At 47.0% G+C, this 17,549-nt stretch overlaps 2 long non-coding RNA genes across 22 annotated transcripts in view; both read left to right on the top strand.

Annotated features, from left to right (window-relative positions):
• Nucleotides 1–17,549, top strand: part of LOC128853251 (uncharacterized) — a 262,276-nt gene that overhangs the window by 16,689 nt on the left and 228,038 nt on the right. The gene's annotated exons all lie outside the window — the stretch shown is intronic.
• LOC128853252 (uncharacterized) lies at nucleotides 3,811–5,350 on the top strand. The gene is made up of 3 exons (XR_008451657.1): nucleotides 3,811–3,902; nucleotides 4,733–4,804; nucleotides 4,924–5,350. It is a non-coding gene; the product is annotated as an uncharacterized LOC128853252 (long non-coding RNA).

The following is a 17,549-nucleotide window of genomic DNA, read 5'->3' as shown; positions in this document are numbered from 1 at the left end:
AGCCTGGGTTCTCCATCCTCCTCCAGCTTCATTGGGAAATCTCAGAGCAACCCAGGCAATCGGTTTTAAAGTGCAACTTCCGATGTTGCAATGCAGAAGAGCATGATTCAACAGGCCCCTGACTGCCTTCCGACGGCTCATTCATGGCGCCTTATTTGTTAATAGCGCCGGGGAGCAGGCGGCTGCGGTCGCAACCTGCTAATCACTTCCACTGGGATTTGTTGTGTCACACCAGCGAGGACTGAGGTGAGGGGGCTGAGGAGATGCTGACATGAATCATGTGGTGCTCTGCTCTGTAATTAGGAAGGAGCCCTGTGGTTCTTGGTGCACTGAAGAGATTTCTCAGGCCTGAAAATAATAAAGACCGCCACCCACTTGAGCGCTGAATTAGCGTCGTCCCTGCTGAGCACTTGCTGGAAGCCTGGTTGCTTGAGTTCAGGGGGAACTGGGGTTTGGCCAGATTGGGCAAAGCTGATAGCTGATAGCTCCACACTGCTATAGCGTGGAGGACAGATCTCGGAGGAGGAAGAGTGTCAAATGGGAGGAGAGTGCCTGGGAGTGCTCTGCATGAAGGGCATCGCTCCCGGCTTCATGCACAGCTGCAATAGTCTTGCTCACGTCCACCCTGTGACTAAACGGAGACAGAATTGCACAAGCAGTTGCAATGGGGTGCGCCTCTCCCCTGCCTGTTTGCTGTGATGCTCAAGGGGTTCCCAGGGTGCTGCTTCCACGTTTGCGGCGGAAGAATCTCCGTCAGTGTCTCTCTGCTGGTCGCAGCAGATTGGTTGGCCGCGGGGGTGCTGTGTGGGACTCACCAGCTTCGTGGCCCCTCTTGGCCACCTGTGCTGTTGGGGGCTGGGGAGAGAGAATCACCATCAGAGTTGCTTTCCATGCCAGCCCGTCTGGCTGTTCTTTGCATCCTTGGTGCTTTTGGCTTCTGGAATTACGTGGGGCTCTTAGTGAGCATGAGGAAATGTGTTAAACCCTGAAACTTTCACACCACCAATGGCTTCGTTCCAGGATGAAGAGACTAATTAGTCAGTGAAAATGCTGCAAGGGATTTCATCAAATTATCCCATGATTCTTTCTAGCCTCTGAGTCCACATTACAATAGAGAGGCATTCCCTTTACTCTCTCATGTTTTAGGTTAATTTTAGGTTAGTTCAGTTCGGTGTTGGTATATTGGGTATTTAACGATATTATATCAAAACAACATCTCCACATGACTTTAGAATTAAATTACTGTGATACTGTCAGGAGAAAACCATGTGCCAGACCTTCAGCTGCTGTGAATCAGCTACAATCCATTCATTTCAGCAGGGCAGCATGGATTTATCCCAGCCAAGGATCTGGCCCACCCTTGTTTGAAAGGAAAACCCATTTCCTCACCCTGGTTACTGAAACTTTTCATATCAAGATGGGTTGTGTCTAAACCACCTCCTTTTACTTTTCACCACTTGTGTCATTTTGTTTGTGTTTTCCACTGTTCCTCACTTTTTGCCAGGACAATGAAACTTTTCTGTTGGAGATAATTTCACTCTAAGTTTACAACTCTTGGCAGAGCTGAGTTTTGGGAGAATGGGTTTAATGTTGCACTGAATATGAAAAATGAAATTTCTAATAGTCTGCAAAATAAGGCGTCTGGCTGTAATGTTTTATATCATGCACATAATCTTCATGCTGTACAAGGCGGAGGGATGGGGGGATGTTTCCTACTGTTTTCTGTTCTTTATATGATGCTTGAAGAAGCTAAGAGTAGGACTATGATTGCACTCTTGAAGAGAGCACCTGAGGAGCTGGGTACCTCTTGAGACAAATAGGAGGATTTCAGGCTGGCTCTCATGCAACTCCTCTGCATGGACTAGATGAGAGTCATTTAATTTTTATGAAAAAGCGTCTGCTTTCCACGGCACAGTTGTTTTTCTGTTAGTGTGGTCAAACTGCTTTGTTTAAACACCACACGTGGCAGCTGCATTGTCCGCTGCATCCCTTCCTTATGAGGGGAGACACGATGGCATGGGAGACAGGGAACTCAGCTCTGATTTCTGCTCCAGACAGTCCCTGGAGCTCTTATGCCTGGCTCAGGGTAGGTCTGTGCATCAAAATGGTCCACATTTGACAGAAATCCCGTTCAGGTTAGTGGCTTCTGCCTAGGTGACATTGCAACCTCAGGCTCCTTCCTACAGCAAAAGGAAGAAACCTCCTTTTTGACAGGTAACAGGAAGAACAATGATGTGTAATGTTGTTATAGGTTGGGTGTAACTGCTACCCTTCGTTTACAGCCCTCCTAAGAAATTAACAACGCTCCTTTGTGGAATCGGGGAGCTGAAACAATGGTGGCCTCCACCCCAAGCACACGTCACTGCCCAAAACAAAAGCACAACCCTAGTCTGCATAGGTGTGGAGAAGTTTCCTTGGCTATCGGCTTGGGAGAGCCTGGCAGGAAAGGCAGGGGAGGCAGTTGCTGCTTTGTGGGCTGACTGATGGTGACAAGGAAATGGAAACAGGAGCAAATAAACTGGATCCGGCATGGTGAGGAGAGATTTTTGTACCTGCTTCCTACACGAGCAGGATTTCTGCAAAGAAATAGTTGGCACCGCTGAGAGGCAGAATCCACATGGAGTCGACCCAAGGCTCTGGTTATCCACTTGTCTGAAAGAAAGTCAGTAAAGAAAATGAAATGAGTTGGAAAACAGAAGGCATTGGCAGCAGAACAGCCTGTTACCGGAATATATTGGTTGTATAGCAGTAAATGGAGGAGCCTGATTCGCCCGGCCCCGTGCAAATCCCACCGAGTGTTTACAAACCACGAAGTGATGACTGACGCAGAGCAGAGGGGCAGCAGGGGGGGAGTGAAGCGCTTTAAATCTATCATTTTCATTTGACTCAGTTCCAGGATGACACAGTCCACCCGAGATTAAAAATAACTACAGAAAGGAGTAGAGCACTTAATCAAGCTTCAGGATATCTTTTGGGAGCATCACAGGTTTGATTCAGGCTCCATATTTAGCTTTTCTGCCAGCCTGTCATTGGAACTGTACCATCATGGCTGAAGTAATACTGTGGTGACTTGCAGCTGTCACAAGGCGCCTTCCTCATTTTAGGGTGAAACTGTAAGGAATACTTAGCAGTATCCTTATTTCTACCCAGAAATGCTGTTCATCCAAAGGTCAAGGGCGGTAGGGCCCAATGGATCAATCTTGGCATCCAAGAGATGCAGCTGCTATCTCTCCGTGTGAGTTCTTGGGAGTGTTGGGAGCAGGGACCGATGCTTGCTATGGCTTTCCATCGCTTCTTTCTGTTGCCTTTACAGGTGCATCAGTTGAAACACCCACCCACTGTCCTTTTGAGTCTGGTTTGTGAAAAAAATACATCCCGTATATTTGCTACCCACACGCAGATTTCAGCCAAAGTGGAAGAGAACTCTAAGAGATGCACTTCCAGCTTTTTAAAACCCAAACTGCTAGAAACAAGCAGTAGCTAGGAAATGTGATCTAATTACTTCTTCCCACCAAGTTGCATCAAAAGTGCAGATCTTCTTGGAAAATCCTCCCCTCACCCAGAGGAGACAAAGTCCTCAGTGACCAAGGTGTGCTTGATTCCAGGGAGCCTTGATAGAGAAATCCCTGAGATACCCAATTACTGAACAGGACAACTGGACAGGTTTTCTGTCTCTTTTATCTCCTGTCTGTTTGAAATGGGACTTTTTATCTCCTGTCTGTTTGAAATGGGACTGTAACAAACTTCCTCGCTCTGCACCAGTGAGTGCGATCTCCTACAGAGTCATCAGCTACGGATGGCATGAACTGATGTAACCATGGGATGAACAAACCTTTACCTGTCTGTGCTACTGGAAGGTCTGCCAGATTCCGAAGGGGAAAGTTGACTTTGACACCTCCTCAGTAAGTTTAGAAGGCAGCTAATAACTCCTTCCCCCAGTGGCGTGGCGCTGATAAAAACTGGAGCTGGCCCAGCCCTTTAAAAGCCATGGCCTGGTTTTCCGGGCTGAGAGAGGCAGGACAGATGTGCCGTTTGGTGGAAAAAATGAAAGGTAAGACAGAAAGGGCAGGAATCACCTCTTTAAGGGTTGGCAAATGAAGATGAAGAGATTTAGCCCCAAATTTTGCCTTTGTTCAACTAGCAATATGTTATCTTCAAGTAATCTCATCAACTAAACCCATCGAGATAGGTTTGAAATGGCTGCTTCAAAAGAGTTGGGGGTTTGTAACCTGCAGACTTCTTATTGCTGGAATCATTTAGAGATTCAAATAGCTTCATACATTTTCCTGTGAAGGTACTGTTTTCTGTAAAACCAAGCTAATTATCCAGATCTCTTATGGCAGGATAGGATTGACTGTGCAGCATCTGAGGGGTGAGGAGTGCCTCGCAGGACTGGGTGACTGGAAGCAGACAGGACTCGCTCTGCCGATTCTCTCCAAGCCCCGTGAATGGTGCCGTAGGGTATTAGGAATGCTGCTGTCCTCTGACAGGTGTTCAGGCTGCTGCAGACCAGACTAAAAAATCTTTTCTAAGAACTCGAGCCTGAATAACATAACAAATCCTTGTATTTTTTTGGTTTTCTCTGTTATCTCCTTGTGTTGCCTCACAGAACTGCATCTCCCCCACCCTTTAGGGTGGCTGCGGTTGTTCGTAGTGCGTGAGCAAGGGAGCGTTAGACACTTCCTTGTAAGGGGTGTACGTTGGCCTTACCTGCTGCTGTTTTGTCTTGCAGGAAGCATGACTCGCACAAAGCCTGCTGCTTCTCTCATGTGGGAGGCAGAAAACGTCTTCGTCCAGCAGTGAGGTAGGAGTAACCACTTTTACGTGGAGATGTGGCTTTTAGCGGAAGGCAGGGCTTTTGCTGCTGGTGTTTGTTGTGAAATGCAAAGCCTTCCCATCAGAGTTGGAATCCTCTTGTTCTAGGCATGCACAGAGAGAAAGAGATTGTTTAAAACACAGAAGATATTAAAATAGATAAGGAGGAAAGTGGGAAAAGCTGCAGAGAACCACTGACTGTCCCATGTCCAGGAGCACACAGGTCCAGCAAAGTCCATTCGGCATGCACAAAATGAGTTTCTCAACAGAGTAAGTGTCTAGTGCTCCTTTAGCTCAAAATACCTGGTTTTGGCATATTATTGCAATAGTCCCACATGCAGATGCAGCAAGAGACGACTGCTGAGCTCATCGCTACGCAGTGTCTTTTTTGTCCTGTTAGTTTTCCGCCAGTTCAGTGAACTGAATTGGCTCATGGAAGCATCTCCAGTGCCAGAAACATCAGTGAACAGAGAGTAGCAGTGGAATCAAGACTGGCACTTCTGATAGCTTTTAGGGTAAGCCAGACATGCTGGTTGATTCCTCCTGGTGCCTCTTCTTCCTTTCACAGGTGGATCCCTGAATTCCTGGAATTTGCAACAGTCCTCCCTGTTGAGTGAAGAAGTATAAATCGTGCTTTCCGGTATTTTCACTGTTTGCCACTGCTGAAACTGTGTATGTGAAAGCAAGTGGGTAGCTCACAGCTGGAAGAGCACTCCTGAAATGCAAGAGAGGAAAATAAGGAGTATCTAACATGTGTTTATGAGGGCTGCTCACAGAAAATAGCCCTGCAGTGAGAATTGATGAAGAATTAACTTACAGCCCTTCATGGGTATATTTTCCCTCGTAGACAAAGAGTGGGCTTCAGCCTGGATTTTTTAAATCCACCTTGTGCTTTCTCCATCCTGGAGCTGAGATTGCAGCACCTTCACAGCACAGTTCCTGAGGCAGTCCTCAAATTGGTTGCCGGACTCCTGCAGTTCTTCGTAGAGCAAGGGCTTCACCTCCTGTTCTTCAGACTCGCTGCAGGAAGTGGATTGAAATTGCAGAGTTTCCTTGCACACGTGAGCTTTTCTTTCTGATCTTTCATCAGGTCTCCCTGCTTTCAAGCAGGCCGTTATGGCTCATACAGCATGGAACTTTGGAGGAGGGAGGTTTTGTGAAGTAGTTGAGGATTAGGAAGTGAGGGGTAGATTGCCTGGGGAGCTTCCAAACAAGAGCTCCAAATAAGTAAGGAAGAAGACAGCACATGTTCTCTTAGCTGTGGGTACCCCTTGCTGAATGGGTGCGGGCAACAAACCCGTGCAGAAGCTGTTTGTGATGCTCGCAGGCTCTGATGTGGTCTCACGCTGCCCCAGAGGCTTTGTGTTATATGTGAATACAATGACTTTACTTTCTAATATGTGTTTGGCTTTAGAAACCATCTTTTTTCCTCTCTTGTTTTCTCTTTGGTTTGGGGTGGTTTAGTGACTGGAGAGGAATGTGGGCTACTCAGAAGTACACGAGCTGTTTTGCTCTTCAGTAGTGTCCCTCCTCTGCATATGGACAGAGGAGACCTGGGTGGAGAGAACCAGTTATGAGGCCAAGGAGAGTCACAGGCATGAAAGAAAGCCTCTGAAACAGGATGGGCTGGCAGAAAGGCTGCATTTTCTCAAGGGATCTGTGTAGAGCATGAAATGAGATGATCCTGCTGCGTTTTCTGAGCAGGTAATTGCATGTTTCATGTGTGTGTTTCTTGTTCTTCTTGACATGGAATGTGTTTCTCTTCCCAAACCTCCACACTTTCTTTGCTCTGAGTCTTTTGGTTTGTTCTTTCTTGTCCTCTTCAACTCATTCTGCATGAAGGGCAGGCCAGAGGTGCCTGCTACCCCTTTGACATCTTCTCGGCATGACTGAGCCAGGCTTTGAGAGAGAAGCAGCTGCAGCACAGGGCCTCCCCACAGGTCTCCTACCCTGCTTCCGATGGGTCTCTGTGCACGTATCCAGAGAGCCAGTCTGCTTGCAGTGCCATGTCAGCCACTTCAGCCAGCCAGAATTCATCTGCAATTTTCCTCCTGTGACACTGAGTCACAGGAGAGAGGAAGGTCTTGATTTCTCGATTCACTGTCTCATGGGAAATGCTCCGGGCTTCCCTTAGCGTTTCCTCGCTTAGACACCAGTTCAGCAAAGCATTTGAATAGAGTTTGCTGAGCTGCTTTCTACAGCTCACTGCCCACCCACAACGTGACAGAAAATATCCTTGTGGCACTGATTGTTGTTTCCTGAAGAAGTGTCAAGTGTATGAAGTGGAGTTGGTTGCTTTGATAATCCCTATTTGTGGGGAATACTAAAAATACTCGTTCGAAATCATGACTCTGGTGGCAAATCTTTTTTTTCCTGTTCGTTTTTTGCAAACTCTGTTCAGTGGTGAAGAAACACACATGTATGACAGAAGAGGGTTCTCTTTTCCCCACTGCCAAAGGAAATGCAGCATTTTAGGGAAAGGGGAAAATCATAGAACCACAGCATTGGTTGGTTGGAAAAGACCTTCGGGATCATCGAGTCCCATTGCTTTCATCAGTAATTGAAAATTCAGAAAAAGTGTCTAATTCTTTTCTACCTTTTTGGAGGAGATTTTCCACTTAGCCACGTTCTTGGAGGTGCTGGCCAGCTCTGCCTTGGCTTTGGTCCAAAAGTGTCTCTGATCTACGAAAGTGTCCTGGGATCATCACTAGAATAGTTTTTCCTGTGAGATTTCTTCTTCCTGCTGGGCTGACAATGCAGACGGATTCGGTGGGATTTCCCCTGTGGTGAAGTGGACGTGGGATGGCTGCACAGTAACTGAAGTCTCGGGATCCTCCTGAGCAGAAGAAGAATCTGTGAAGACTGTGGTCTACTTTAAATATTTGAGGTTTTCACACTTGACGGTTTTACTAGTGTTACTAGTGGGTATCATTTTAAATCCTTTATGAGTGGAAGGCAGCCTTTAGATTTGTCAATGCTGCGAAAGAAAGTTAGTGTTTGGAGTGTTGTGTTGGGACCACAAGGGACTATCTTGGGAAAAATAAGGACATGGCTATCAGACCGTGGCTGGGAAGTATTGCTTCACTCCTTTATTCCTTCTTTCATCTGCTGTTGGCTCATCTATGGTAGATACACTGATAGTGTCACTCAGGTGACATTGGGCACTCTGACCTTGTTAGGGGCAATTGGATGTCTGTCTCAGATATACACGGAGGGAACAGTTCAGACAGGTTATTTTTTTTATTTCCTCCCTTTCCAACCAAAAAGCCGGAACCTTGGAGCCAGTTGTGCAGAACTCAGCTGGGACTTGGAGAACCTGCTCATTTTAGATTGGAGCACCAGCCACCATTTGAAGGTAGTGGTTCTGTGTCATTCAAGGTGATGTTGAATTCCCAAAGCCTCTTTCTAAATCCCTGGTGCCTCCTGTCTCTCCTCCCAAGATCTGCAGTACTGCAGGCCTTGCTTTTATGGAACCCTCCAGGCTGGAAGGTGCAGCCTGCTGTTCAGATCACATTTACAGAAGGCTCACGCTAGACTTAAGCCCATATTATGTTTGTTCCTATGTGACGCTTATATTTGTTTTGTACTTTGTCTGGGAATTCAGATTGTGTGTCTTGGCTGGGCTCTGTTGTATATGTTTAATCCCAGCTTCTTTGCTTTCCTGCAGGGACTTGCTAGGGAACAGGAAGTGACTGGAGCGTCTTGTGGAGAGTACTTGTAGGGAGAGCTGACTGCCAGCCAAAAACCCCATCCAGCTACAAAAGCAGCTGTTTTAGCCCAAAGAATTTGTAAGCAGAGCTATTTTCTTAGCACTCATCATGCTTCCTGCAGGAGCTCAGGCAATCAGACAGGTTTTCCATCTTGGTAGGCTAGGAAACACGGGGTGCTTATTTAGATAAGTAGTTGAATACTGCTTGGTGATCCCATGGCTGAGGGGGCTGCATAGGCAGGAGATGGGGATGGGGAGGAAAGGTCCCAAGGCATGAAAAGGGAAACAAATGGGCCAAATCAATACTGGAGCCTTGGAGTCAAGTTTCAGCCTTTTTCCTGAGCCTGCTACTTCCAAGCCCCAACAAAAGCAGGTTTGCTAACTTTTGCAGCTGGATCTGGAAGGTGTGTGTGTGCGTGCCTCAGGCACAGTGGAAAGCAGGAATTTTCCTAGGCTGTGATGCACAGTCTACCTGGAGGACTGGCTTTGTCCTGGCTTCGGGGTCATGGGGGGAAGGTCCCAGCTGTCCAAGTATCTGTCCTGTCTGGAACCTCTTCTACACTGAGGAGTAACTGGATTTAAAAAGAGAATGCGTCATTTTGGAGGGACTGCTTGACACAGCAGAGAGACCTGCTAGAGGGAGATCTTATAGCAGCCTTCAAGTACCTGAAGGGGGCCTACAAGAAAGCTGTGGAGACTCTTTACAAGGGCATGGAGCGATAGAATGAAGGGCAATGACTTTAAATTCAAAAGGGGAAGATTTAGATTAGGCATTAGGAAGAAATCCTTCATGATGAGTGTGGTGAGACACTGGCACAGGTTGCCCAGGGAAGTTGTGGCTGCTCCATCTCTGGAGGTGTTCAAAGGTGTTTGATGGGGCTTTGAGAGCCTGGTCCAGTGGGAGGTGTCCCTGTCCATGGCAAGGGGTTGGAACTGGATGGGCTTTGAGGGATCCTCAGAGGGATTTTTGAGGGGCTGCTTGACGTCTTGTCTACATAGACCCATGCGTTCCCAGAACTGTTTTTCTGAAAGGAAAAATGCAGGGCATTTTCCTTTATTTCTCACTTTGGAAAGACTAACTTCATAAATTTTGTACCTGGCACAACCTGCCTCTCCTTTCGTGATGGCTCGACTGTGCTTTTGCCGCCAGTTCTGCGTACACAAGGAATCAGAGGGCAGGTGACTTCAACTCAACCTCCCCTCTGAGCTCGAAGAACAAGCAAAGGCAATACAAAAGGGACCTTCTAAGAGATTGTGCAGCTGCACACCCCTTATACTGGCCCCATGATCTGTTTATCTTTTGCCTTCAAGGAAGTTTCAGAGTTAGGGGAAGCTCCCCCAAGTGGGATGGCTTAAAAGACTGTATCGTCTGCTGGGAAGTGCGCGTTTCTTTCTCTATAAGCCATTTGATATATTTTTTCCTCTCTCGCTCTTCCCCTCCTCTCCTGGCAACAGGATCTTTGGCTGTTGCATGCTTTTCATTAAATCTTTCTGAATGTAAGCTTGTATGTTCTGACACAGGGTCAAAGAGTACCATGGCAGGGATAAAACCGAAGGACAGAATGGAAAGCTTTTTCTGGTTTTGATTACTGGCCATCGCTAGTTATTGTGGAGTGCGTTCTTGGCTGGGCTCTGAAGGCTGAGTTAAATATCACCCGGAAAGGAGTGCTCCATGATGCTCCTCAAACACTGAACTTCCCCTCCTGAAATATGAGGGGGATGGTTGGGTGGTGGGGGGAGTTGTGTCTTGCCCAATTTCCAGCCTTGCTAATGCTACTGTCACTCATCCCACATGTTCTGCTTTCGCAGTATCCATCAGAGGAGGTTATTTTACTTCCCCTGCTGATATGAACAACTGCTGCTGTTGTGGGGTTTAGGTTGTTTTTCTCTAATGAGAGCCCCACATTGAGTGACAAACTCAAATAACCAGTTCCTTAGTCAGCTTTGCAGCTTTGCTATCTGAAGGTATAATCACTTCCTGCATCTTTGTTTGTCTTCGCTTCCATGCTGTTGTTCTGCTGGTCTGGGAGGTACCCTGCTCCTCCTGCAGCTGCTTTTCCCTGCCCCGAGGCACCTCAGCATGTGGGGAGGTAAAGCAGTTCCTGGTTATTTCTGCATCTTCTTTCAATACCTTAGACACAGGCTGTTTTGTAACATGAAATATCATCCCTTTTATTTTTGAAGAGAGAGGACAAGGAGCCTTTATGTCTATCGTGAAGACTGTGGAGTTTGCATCTAAGAGGGACAGAGGCAAAATCTATTTGTAACTTCTGGGCAAGTGCAGAGAGGCAGCGGTCTAAATTAAGGGGGCTGATCCCTGGTACGAGCATTTGTACTTGGATGGCACGGGATCTGCAGGCATCTCTCGGTGGCTGGCTGTGATGCTGGCTGAGGCTGCAGAGATGAAGTGTCAGGGCCCTGTCTACCTTAATAGGACTTAACTGCCCTGCTGAGCTTGACGTGGGGCCTCCATTCTCCTTCTGACGGGCTGTGGGGCCTCATTTAAGCTCAGTTCATGACTTTCGGTTGCTCCCTGAGGTATGATGTTAGGTCTACCCATCTACCACTCCCTACAGTCATGCCTCTGCCTGGCCATAGACCTCCACCCTGACTCGATGGACTGACTTCCCAGTTCGATGTTGGACCTGCCTGGTGACAACTGGACTGTGCCTGACCCTGGTTACTGTCGCTGTAGCTGACTCTGATATGCAATTAGACTTCTGACTTGACCTGCCTTAATGATCTGGACTCTTGGTTGACCCTGGTCAGCATCCCCAGGCTTGGCTTCTGGTCTTGCTTAAGTCCTGTGGGAAGGGGACCTGGCTGGAGAGCCCTGCCCTGCTGATCGAGTTATCCTTAACTCCTCATCCCGTAGGCAACTGCTGGCCTTTGCTGCTCCCTGACCCTTAAGAGATCTCTATGGATTCTTGGGAAAGACTCATCTTGGTGTGAAACGCTTCCTCAACTAGAAGCACAGCAAAACAAGAGCATGTGGCTTTGGGGATATCCTGTCTGCCCACTGGGGAAGGTGACACTGTGCATCAAAGCTGGGCCTTCTTTCAAATCTCCAAGTTCACATCAGCTCATTAGTTGAAAATTAATGAGCATTCCAGCTGTGGGATGTGATGTAGTTCTTACCCCAGCAGGCTGGCCAGGCAAGAGCTTCTTTCCAGCCTCAGGAAAGGATGTTTGGGGACTTGAGGGTTTGTTTCTTGTTTGCTTTTTAAGCTGCTTATGCTTCTGATGTTTTCTGCTGGGATCAGCAAATGCACTGTACTGTGGGGCTCGCAACCTCCTAGGACAAGAAGAGAAACCACTCTTTTACAGAATCCTTGCTGAATACGTTCTGTGGAAAATATGAGGAGCTTATGAGCGCTTGCTTCTTGGAAGCAAAGGTCATGACGGATGCATTTACAGAAAAGAAGCAGTAGCAATCAAGGACAGACAGGAGAAAATGGCTCTTCTGACAGTAGGAGCCAGACTAAGGGAAATAAAATGAATGGGTTAGGGAAGTTTTACAAGAAAGGAGGAGAAATTGCTGAGAAAGCAGGGGTGGTAAAGGAGGGACAGGGGGTGGGGAGCAGCCCTTGGAAAGGGGATGCACCATGTCAAGAGGCCACCTGTAAAGGGAAGCCTCCTTGCTGCTAAGACCACAGTGTAAACTGAATTGCTGCAGCATTGTCCCATGGAAGACCAGGCCCAGCTAAGCAAAGCGGAGCATTTTGCCCTAAAGCAGTTGTCTCAAGGAAGGGAGCGGAGGTTTCCTTGCCAGACGTACTGCCAAGGCACCCCACTCACTTGGTGTTTCTGATGGCAGCTGTGTGTCTCCTCTGAAGGGCAGGTAAATACACAGAGGCAAGGGTTTGGCAGCTTCTGCTGGCTCATGCTGTCTCAGCAGGATGGAGACAGCTGTAGAGAGGGGATTAGCCCTCCCACGGAGGTCTGCATGGGGCTTGCAGTGCAAGAAACCTGTTCTCACCTGTGATGCGTACTTTAAATTCAGCACAGTTTTGTACTAAATCCCTCCTGCTCCTCTCTCTCCTTGCAAAGCTTGTCTCAGGCTGATGGCAAATAAAACATATTTTTCCCCTTTTCTGTGAGGCTCCTAACTTCACATGTGATTGGAGATATTGGAGGTTTCAAGCTCTTGCTAATGTTCACAGATATACAGCAAAATCCTTCCACATCTGCTATGCTCCTCAGCGGATGGAATATAAGGAGTGTTCCTCAGCGGATGGAATATAAGGAATATAAGGATGGTAGGAGATATCAGTGACCTTTCAGAGATCCCCATTTATCAGTTGAAGGACAACTGGAAGAAATTCTTCATGATGAGGGTGGTGAGAACTGGAACAGGTTGCCCAAGGAAGTTGTGCTGCCCCATCCCTGGAGGTGTTCAGGGCCAGGCTGGATGGGGCTTTGAGGAACCTGATCAATGGGAGGTGTTCCTGCAGGGGTGTGCAACTGGATGGGCTTTCAGGTTGCTTCCAACACAAACCATTTTATGATTCTAACTGTGTTGTCATTGGGAGCCTCTACTCTCTTTTGTTTCTTCCCAAATGAAGGGATCTGAGTGACCAAGCAGCCTCTGTTGTGTTTGCACGTTGTAGTCCTAGAGGAGTTTTATTGAATATAGTACATGCAGCTCACAAGGCACATGTCCTTGTCAAAGTAATAATTCACACCATGTTCCTCTGAAGCTTTTCTGACTATTGTGGTGATAAATCAAGGCTGAAGAATCTTATTGTTGCAGAAAATAGACAATTGTGTTTTTCCCACACAAAGTTGCAGAAGAGTGCTATTGTGTTGCTGGAGATTTGGGACTGGATTAAACTGGAAGTCTGGAACTGAGGAAATGTGAACAACTTGAATCAAAGCTGAAGAACATTTTCCTGTGATCCCTTGTGAAACACAATTCACTTACTTAGATAACGGGTGTTGTGTGACTCTTAATTATTGTACAACCAGAATGTATTCCTGCTCCTAAACTTAGTTTGCCTTTTTTTTCCACTTTATCGAGCAATTTCTTCCTTTGCAGATCTTAAGTCTTGCCTGTATTATTACTGCCACTGTTCTGCCCAAGTAACACGTAAAATAACAGAACCCTGGTCTGATTACAAATAAGATCTTAAACTTGTTCCTAGCTTATCTATGTTTGGGCTTTTAGTATGGGGACTGTATTGGAGCTGACCTAGTGTTGGGAAAATAGTTCCAGCTGTTCAAGCATTGCAGCCACCCTCCATCAAGGCTTGTTCCTACAGCCTGGGGTGTCCACAGTGTTATTTCAGGGGAAAAAGATGGGTTCTTAGTACATGTTTATTAACTTGCATGTGTACTACCAGGTAAAGGTGGATCCTAAGCTTCCTGCCACCTCTGAACTGATGTGCTAATCTGCATACAGAGCTCTTGCATGTACAAGATGTCATGTTACCCAATAACTAAAATCAGGAAAGTCTGCTCCAGGTAAGTTTGCTCTCTCGCTGGAAGGTGCAACTGGAGGAATGAATCTGGTCTCTTAACTGAATGGATAAAGTCTTCCTTCCAATATTGCTGACACTAGTGCTTTGCTGCTCTCCTTCCTCGTTCGATGCTAGAGGAGGGATGGGGCTGGTGGCCAGTTCTCCTTGCTGTCTGATGGAAGGTGAATTGTGCTAGTACTGCAGAGTGAAATGCAGAAGTTAGCTCAGTGTGGTTGTTTTACAGGATCCTTGTGTTGCATAGGAGTAATCAGCACTCACATGGAATATATGGCTCAGCCCAGAGTACGTAAATGTGGTGGCTCCCTTGGAACATCCATAGGAACAGGCTGTGAGGCAAATACCTTGGAGTATGGGAAATAAAGATTGATAATGGGAATGAAACTTTAGTCTTCAGCACTATGCAATATGAACTCTGTTGAAATCTGCTGCTCCTCAGAAGCAGAATGCTGGGTGATCTCTCTTCTTATCTATGAGACACATTGTCAGCTTTTCCACTGACCTTCTCACCGCATCTTCAGACAGCTGGATCAGCTTGTCTTCTTGCTGGAGTGACCTATCATTTATCAGCTCATTATCAAAGGATGCACCAAAAGCTTATGCCAGAGGCCAAAGGGTCAGCATCCAGAAACATCTGCACTTCTTCCATTACCCCTCGGAGGTGAATCGCCTGTGGCATTTGGCCCCTGAAGTAACCTGAGCATGTGAGAGGCAAGCAGATCTCATCAGTCATGGAGATGCAAGTGCAGCATGTAAATGGCTTTTCGCAATCATTTGGTTGGTCCCAAGTAGGAAGCTACATGTTCACTTACTCACAGCTCCCATCTCTTCTGCTGTCTAACTCCTCTAGTAAACATACAGCTAGCAGTGGTATTGAGGTGGGAGGAGCAGGTAGGTGAGAAGAACCAGCTCACTGTAGTCTGTGTACTCAACTTTCTTACCCATCACCAAGAAATAGTTGAGAAAAAACTCAATAGCTCAGCCTTTCAAGATGATTTCTGAAGCTCTTGTTTAGTTATACAGAAAGGACCCGTGGGGTGAATACATTCATAGACTCATAGAATAGTTTGAGTTGGAAGGGACCTTAAAGATCATCTAGTTCCAAACCTCCCACCAGCCCAGGCTGCCCAAGGCCCATCCAACGTGGCCTTGAACACCTCCAGGGATGGGGCAGCCACGATTTCCCTGGGAAACCTGTGCCAGGGCCTCACCACTCTCATGGTGACGAAATTCTTCCTTATGTCCAGTCTAAATCTGCCCCTCTCCAGTTTATACCCATTGCCCGTCGTCCTATCCCAAGTCTTTGTGAACAGCCCCTCTCCAGCTTTCCTGTAGCCCCTTCAGAAACAGTCCTGACCAAATGGAAAGCTGAGGCCTGTCCGATCTGCAGCGAATGCAACAAGTGAAAAGCCGCAGTGATTGCTGGAGAGAAGGTGTTTTGACTTATTACCTGAAAGAAGGCAAATATTGGCTAAAGGCTGCTGCTTTGAGATGTTCATCTTCAAGCAGAACCAGACGTGACCAGAAAATTATATTTGTTTCTGTCTTCCTCATCAGTTATTTAATGAAAAATAATTACAATGGATTGAGCCTCTTGAATATTTTGAACTGATTATCCCAAAGCCAAACCTCATCACGCTGCTGCTGCTGCTTTTCTCTCTTAAAAAGGTCACACCTGAGTAGATAGTCAGTCCTTCAGAGTTGAGCATTGGCAGAAATAGTGACTCACATCCCAGCCAGAGTTTCCTTCCGTGTGGGACAGTCTCATCGGTATCGAGAAGCTTCTGTATCTTTGGAGACCTGGCTGGTGAGCAAAATCTGTAGTTGATACCTCAGGATGTTCTGATTGGTAAGAGACTGTGAAAAAAAGGATGACATATGAATTTGACAGTTCTGGTGGTGTGGAAAATTGCATTTTTTCCGAACCTTTGAATTTTGCAGAAAAGGACTTGAATCTCCAAAATTCCATTGTTTTCCTTCGAAAGATGATCTTCTGTAAAATAGAAACTGTTTCACAGGATTGATTTCTCAGGTGCCTTCTGGGTGGATACTGTAGCATCCTGTGTCCTGTGATGCTGAACAAGATGTGCTAATAGAGCTATTAATCCTTTATTTCCTTCTGTCCTACAAGAAATTTATACCTGCGGAGGGCTGAGTAGACTGTTGAAATGCTCCTTTTAGGCATTGTGTAAGTCCACAGGAACTATTGAAATGGAAATCAGGTTCCCAAACCATCAACCGCAGCAGGAAGAGAGAGATCTTGATGGATTATTTTTCCTTAAACAAAGAGAGAGAAATGAGCTGAAGTTTTGGCATAGGGGAAAATGGGCAGTTGTATTTTAAGGGAAAGCTGAGCTGGAAGGGAGAGAAAATGCCTTCATAAGGCGCTTCAGTTACCTTAAAATCTGTAGATTAAAAAGTCTGAAAGAGCAATCTGGAAGACGGAAGAGAGCAGGAGAAACACAGAGCACCAGTGGCTGGGAGTACTGGAGGGAAAATCCTTCCCACTGTCCTGGGAAGCTCAACTCTTGCACAGTGCAAAGGAAAGGGGGAAGCGCAGATGCCCTGGACACTGTCTTCCAGAGAAAACTACTTCTTGGCCTGAGTTTGGCACCAGGAGACAGGTGAGACATTCCTCAATCAGCCCTTGAAGGAGGAAATTGAAAGCAGATAGGAACAAGCTGCGGCCAATTTGAGTTGCTTTAATTATTCAATTAACTTTGCCCCAGTGTGGGTGCTGAGGAGATGGAGAGTTCTGATAACGCGGTGAACGATCAGCAGGGAGTCCTCAGGACTGTTTGTTGACTTCCCTGATAAAAGGACTGCGCTGTAAGGAAGATCAGAATTATTGCAGGAGCCCTTCAAACGCTGGGTTGGAGAGAGATGGCAGCTAGTGCTTGGGAGAGAGGAGTTCCCCTGAGCTCCTAGGCTAACCCACCTGGGCTTTTCTGCTTGCCAGGTACTCCTACTGTTTTAGGATCATAGAATATAATCATAGAAAGCATTTTACATTTCATGGGGGTCAAGATGGTGTTTGTTACAGTGCTTTGGTTTACAAAGCCATTGCCCAGAGCGCTGCCATCCTTCCAGGACAGTGGCTGAGGAGAAGCAGGAGGCTGAGGAGAGGTGAGGCTGCTCAGTGCCTGCGCCTGGCTCTGCCCAGGAGCCAGGGAGAAGGGGGCGAGATGAGCTTGGGTGTGGGTGAGCAAGCCCAGCTGCTTTGCAAAAGCTCGAGCTGACACCTTCACCTCTTGCTGTGCCAGGGATTGCCTCCCAGTGTCCAGCTTTTGGTCTCCAGCTAACAGGAGAGGTCTGCGTGCTTCTAGGGCCTGGCAGGCTTTTGGTCTGAGCTGTAGGTGCCAGGAGAGCTTTGCAGGCTTTCAGTAACGGCAGCACGGGTCAACCTTCCCCAGTTCTCCTAAGCGGTGACCCTAGAGCCAGGTACCTCCACTTAGCCTTGTCTAGAATGCATATGAATAGGGTACTTAGAGCCCTTAGCTCCGTAAATAGCTGTTTGCAAAGGCTTTTGAAACGCAGCGATTCTCTCG

The sequence above is a fragment of the Cuculus canorus genome, chromosome 11 (genome assembly GCF_017976375.1).
Source record: "Cuculus canorus isolate bCucCan1 chromosome 11, bCucCan1.pri, whole genome shotgun sequence".
Taxonomy (NCBI): domain Eukaryota; kingdom Metazoa; phylum Chordata; class Aves; order Cuculiformes; family Cuculidae; genus Cuculus; species Cuculus canorus.
The sequence above is the reverse complement of the archived record's forward strand: the minus strand, read 5'-3'. Positions and strand labels throughout refer to the sequence as shown.